Source organism: Neomonachus schauinslandi, chromosome 1 (genome assembly GCF_002201575.2).
Source record: "Neomonachus schauinslandi chromosome 1, ASM220157v2, whole genome shotgun sequence".
Lineage (NCBI taxonomy): Eukaryota > Metazoa > Chordata > Mammalia > Carnivora > Phocidae > Neomonachus > Neomonachus schauinslandi.
Genome location: NC_058403.1, coordinates 1,976,272 through 1,982,288, shown reverse-complemented (window position 1 = coordinate 1,982,288; position 6,017 = coordinate 1,976,272).

The following is a 6,017-nucleotide window of genomic DNA, read 5'->3' as shown; positions in this document are numbered from 1 at the left end:
CCCCGGGAAACCTCCTAGGAGGGTGGGCGGCTGGTGGGAGCCCCTGGCTTGCACACACGGGCCTGCCCTCCCCCAGTCTTGGGAGGGCTTCTGAGCCTGGTTCCAGGCCCTGGGTCTGACCTGGAACGTTCCCTACACTGCCTGGACTGGGGTCTCAGAAACAGCCAAAGACCTGGGGCAAGTGGCTGATGTGAGCGAGCACCACAGGGAGACCCTGGTCGGGGGTGGGCGACGGGGGGTGGCCGTCAGAAATGCCGTCACCACTGGGAGCCAAGGGCCAATGCACCACGAGCTCTGGGGGCGGCATGGAGCCTTGCTCTGCAGTGTGGTGCCGGCACCAGGGTCCCCGGGAGGATGAGCTGGACCTAACACCATCTGCACTCTCGGGGACCTCCGTCCCTCCTGAGCTCGCTGCACAATCCACTTCTGTTCCCACCGCCGTTACCTGGGCACTCAGTCCAGGGCTGCTCCTGGCCTGCACTCCTGCCCTTGGCACCTGCAGAGGCTCAGGGGGAGGGTCTGGGACCCATGAGGTTTTGTGGGGAGCCCCTGGCCTTGGGGGCTCACAGGCCGCATCAGGGGCTCCTGGCATGGTATCTCCTGGTTGGGCCTAGGGACCAGGCTGGGGCCCTCTGTCCTTCCAGCTGCCTTCACGTCCCCAAGACCTTGGCAGGGTGCCTTGGTCACTCCAAGGAAGCAGCCGGCATGGTGGGGGCCAGGCCAGGGGACCCCACCCTCCTCACCGTACGGGCCCCGAGCCTGAGGGCTTTCTGGAGCTGGGGTCCCTCTGGTCTACTCTGCCTGCCACGAGTGTGGGTGCTCCTGGGGCAGGCCGAGGAGGGGACAGTTCCCCAAGGAGAGGGTCCCAAGTGTCTGAACCTTGAGAAACCAGGGACCAGTTCCTGGGTCCCAGAAACCTGAGTGTGCATGTGAGTGCATATGTGTGCACATATGTGAATGAGTGCATGTGTGCATGCCTGATCGCATGTGTTCATGAGTGCATGTGTGCACGTGTATGAGCATGAGTGCATATGTGTGTATGAGTGTGTGCGTGAGTGCATATGTGTGCATGCGTGAGTGCATACGCGTGTGTGCGTGAGTGCATACGTGTGTATGAGTGCGTGCGTGCATACGTGTGCATGCCTGAGTGCATACGCGTGAATGAGTGTAAGTGCGTGAGTGCATATGTGTGTATGAGTGCGTGCGTGCATACGTGTGCATGCCTGAGTGCATACGTGTGTATGAGTGCGTGCGTGCATATGTGTGCATGCCTGAGTGCAGACATGAGTGTGTGTGAGTGCATACGTGTGTATGCCTGAGTGCATACGTGTGTATGAGTGCGTGTGTGCATACGTGTGCATGCCTGAGTGCAGACGTGTGTGTGAGTGCATACGTGTGCATGCCTGAGTGCATACGTGTGTGTGCATGCCTGAGTGCAGACATGTTATGAGTGTGCGTGCGTGAGTGCATATGTGTGCATGCCTGAGTTCATACGTGTGTATGAGTGTGCGTGCGTGCATACGTGTGCATGCCTGAGTGCAGACATGAGTGTGTGTGCGTGAGTGCATACGTGTGCATGCCTGAGTGCAGACATGTTATGAGTGTGCGTGCATGAGTGCATATGTGTGCACGTTTGTACAGGTGAGTACACGTGTGTGCTTACACGTGTCAGTGGGGAGGCTGCGGCTCAGAGGTGGGGACTCCCTGGGAGGACCCTGGCTGTGGCAGAAACAGCCTCCAGTGTACAGCCACGTGTCCATCTGTCGAGCATGCAGCCGCACTCAGCCCAGATGCCAGGCTGGTCCAGGCCCTGCTCCGTGCTGACCCCTCCCTCGCCAGCCCCCTAGCCCCCCGCAGTGCCGGTCAGGCCTCCCAGGGCACCCAGGGCCTGGCCTGGGGAAGGGAGCCGGGGAGCCTCGGGAGCCTAACTGCGGGACGTTCTTACTGGTTTTGCCTGAGCGTGCGGCATCTGGAGATGGCCTCTGCCTCCTGGAGCACGGCCTCCCCCGCCTGCCACGGCCGCCATGCCACAGCCTGGGAGGTGGGGCACGCACCGGCCGGGGCCTGCGGCGGAAGGCCGAGGCGTCCGGGCCCGGCCCCTGCTGTCCCAACACCCCCTCCTTGAAGCCAGGCCCTGGCTCCCCAAGCAAAGCGGGGCTCGTCCTGGAGGAAGCCCCCAAGGCTTGGCTGCCCTGGGGCCATCCCAGGCTGGGACGCAGGCCCTGAACCCCAGGCCCAGTGGGCTCTGCCCTCCAGCTCATCCTCGAGGACACAGCATGTGGGGTGTCCAGCAGGGTGGCGGTGGCACCAGTCGCCTGGCCACAGGGCGCTGACAAGCGTGCTCTCTACCACGCCTGAGGGTCAGGGGCTCGCCACCGTGGGAGGCCCCAGCCCAGGGCAGGGCCGCTCTGGCGGGTGCGGGACCCCTGCAAGTGGCTTCTGTGTTCCCGGCGTGTGTGTGTGGGCCTCTGATCACGACCCAGGGAGGCTGTGGACAAATGCCGGAGGCTTCTGTGTCCCACGCTGTGTACGGACGCTGTGTGGAGTCTGCTCGGGAGCCACCAGCCCAAGAGCACAAAGCCAAGGCCTCGACGAGCCGCCAGTGGACCCGGACACGCACAATGTGGATGGGAGAGAGCCCACGGCGGGTCCCTGCTGCGCGGAGAGGGGGGCGGGCGGGGCAGGCAGGCGGCGGGCCATGCCTGGAGGGGCCTGCTGGGGGTGGGCAGGGGCTCTGCTGTGGGCTGGAGCTCCCGCAGGACTCGGCTCCCCACATGGAGACCGTGCTGGTTTCCTGAGAACCACCACAAACATAGCGGGTTCAAACACCCCCATTTGTGACCTCACAGTAGCTCAGGCGTGTGGGCGCAGCCGAGCTGGGTCCTTGGCTCATGAACAGCCGTGACTGAGGTGTCCGCCGGGCACGGACTCCCCTGGACCTCAGGCCCTTCTAAGCTGCCTGGTGGCTGAATTCCGGGGGCGGCAGTGGACATCTGCTGCTTCTAGTCTCTGAGCTCAGGGACAGAAGGCCCACGCCCTCTTCAGCCCTAATCGGTTGGCACCTGTAAAGGAGGGCCGCAGGGGCTCCCCGGTTAGGCCCGGCCCACCCAGGCCAATCTCCCTTCTGATTGACTCAGGCAGCCGGTTAGGGACCTCAAGCACATCTGTGAAGCTCCTTCACCTTGGCCATATATGCAGGGCATCCATCATATTCACAGACCCCCTACTTGGGCATGGGGGTCACATGGGGTGTGCACACCAGGGATCTGGGACCTTGGGGCCACCTGAGAATCCCACAGACAGCAAGCCCCGGCCTTACTTGCGGGAAAGCGTGTGCTGAGGTGGTTCTCAGAACAGCGTGGGGGTGTGAGGCCAAAGACGGGCCTCGGGAGCGTGGCTGCGGAAAGGGGTGCTGGAGGCCCCAGGATGTGGTGAACCAGGGAGCAAGCGTTACTCTTTGGCTGCCTGTGGCTGGGGCAGGGTCCTGGGAGCGGCCAGTGGGGTCTGCTGCACAGTGGGGCACTGGGCAGGTGTCTACACGGTCCAGAGAGCAGAGCAGTAATCCCATCTGCCTTGTGAAGCAGCCCTGTCCCCACGGCTCCCCAGCCCCTATTCAGCACCCCTGGGCCGAGGCTGGCCTGCTGGGAAGCAGGGGGAGCAGCTGAACCCAGAGGCAGCTTTCCACCCGGGCGCTGACCCCAAGGCACGGGGCGGCCCTGGAGGGCAGCTCCCTGAAGCCGCCGTCCCTTGTGTGGGGGAGGGTGTGGCCCACGGGGCAAACTGGCCCCCTGCCCCCGGCCTGCTGGCTGCCGGAGGCTCTGGGATGCAGGCGACCACAAATGCATCCTTCTGTCCCATCATCCCTGCATCCTGGGCCGCTGTGTGCAGACGATCTCAGCCCTGGAGAATACAGGTCCTTCTGCAAGCTTTCCGGGCAACGAAGCCTGTGAGTAAATCTCAGCGGGGTACCAGGACCCTGAGGAGCATCCGCCAAAGCAGGAGTCCTCAGCGTCTGGCAGATCGAACATGTTTCGACAATTCTGCTGCTGACAGGGCTCGGGGGAGCGCTGGAGAGCATTTCTGGGAAATCGCTCAGAGGCCCGTGCTCACGGCGGGACTTCAGGAGCACGTCTCTGGAGGGCCTGCATGCAGGGAGGGGGTGGGCAGTAGCAGGCATCGGGGCGCCGTCCCAGGCCCCTGACAAGGCCCCCCCGCTGAGCTCAGTCGGCCGGCCCACTGAGGACGCTCACCACGGGGACCCCCAGCTGTCGGGCACATGGGCAGGTGTAGTGAACCTGTCCGGTTTTCCTACTTGAGGACATCTGGAAGGGGGTGACGTGGACGCTACATCATCAGCCGGGCTAGCGTTCACAGGTTTCCCCCGACCCCGCCAGCCCCTGGGAAGGGGAGGGCGCAGGTGGGCTCCCTGGGTGAGAACCGCGGCCACCGGCCTCCCGAGTATGCCGCCATGATGGGCAGCTCAGCCCTTCACGCACAAGCAGTATTTCTTCCTCACACGAAACTGGACAGCCCTGCAGGACTTGAACGGCCGACTTCCCAGGAAGCGGCTAAGATCCAGCTACGTGATGTGGGGACAGAGCACCCAGCAAGTGCGGGGTCCCGTGTGCCCATGCTGGTCACGGCCTGGCCGAGTGCACACCAGAAATGCAGGGGTGCGGGCAGCGCGGGCCAGCAAACAAGTCCCTTCGTGGGACGTGGATGCCCAGCTCCGCTTGCCCTCGGCGAGGCCACTGTGGGTGTCCACTCCCGGCCGGGGCAGCGCTCCCTCAGCTGCACAGAACTCCTCAGATGCGTGCTGGCAGCACACTAGGCCAGCCCGGGCTGTCCCCAGGCCCCGGCGGGGCCCCCCAAAACCCCGGGCTCCCCAGGGCAGCCCTGGAGCCCATGTGTCTGTTCGTGGAGAATGCCGGCAGCAAAGACCCCTGGTCTCTTCTCGAAGCGCATCTCCCCCCGAGCTCAGAGCTCCCCGGCCGCCGGGTGGGAGCAGAGCCGTGGGGTGCTCAGGGCCCAGCGAGCCTGGTGGCCAATCCAAGGTCCCTAACTGGGGTGCACCAGGTGATGGCACAGGTGGGAAGTCAGTGTGAGCCCCGCCAGGTGGGTGGGGAAGGGAGAGTGTTCTCAATTTAACACAAGCACCCCCAGCTTGCTCTCAGACGCTTTATTGAGAGTCTGACGCCCGTCCCCACATACAGCGGAAAGCACACACACGGCCGGGCGGCCACCCCTCACAGACGCCCCCACGTGGCGACGCCTCGCTCTGCCACTCAGTTCCTGGAGAACCACAGATGCCCCAGAGAGCAGCCACCCGCCCGGGCCCGGCACCCAGCAGCCCCCCTGGGCCCCGGGCTGTTTGAAACTCGCTGGCCTGAGTGCCGCCTCTCTTTGAGGGCAGCACCGTCTCCCGGGCATGGCCGCCCCGCCTGGATTCTTGCACACGGCGCAGGAGTCACCCCTCTGCTAGCATGACGCACACATGACACAGATGTGGGTCCCCATCTACCGGAGCGGGGGCGAGGCAACCCCACTCCTGTCCCGGCCGCAGCAGCACCAGTAAGACCCGCTACCGGCTCAGAGGCCATGGTGCTCCCCGGCCCAGGGAGGCATCCTCAGCTGCTGGGGGGCACTACCATCAGGGCAAGGCCTGCGGCTCTCCCTGGGGTGTCCTCCCCCACCCCAGGCCTCTCCCACCCGTCCGCACAAACCCCTGGCCCTGCGGGCTCTCAAAAAGGCAGAGAGAAAAGGAAGGTGTGTTCTCCAGCCCTGCCCCCACCCTACCAGCCGCAAGACACGCCCTGGTGGCGGCCAGCATCAGCAGCTTGCTGATGCCAAGCCACTCTAAGGACCGCACCATTCTGGAAGCTGGCCATGGCGGACAGAGTCTATTCCACAACTGGGGCAGAGAACTGACAGGAGAAACGTGCGTGAGCAATGGCCCTCACCTTCAAAACAACGTCAAGGTCACGTCTGTCCCCTAGGAAATGCCTGCTTCCAGATCG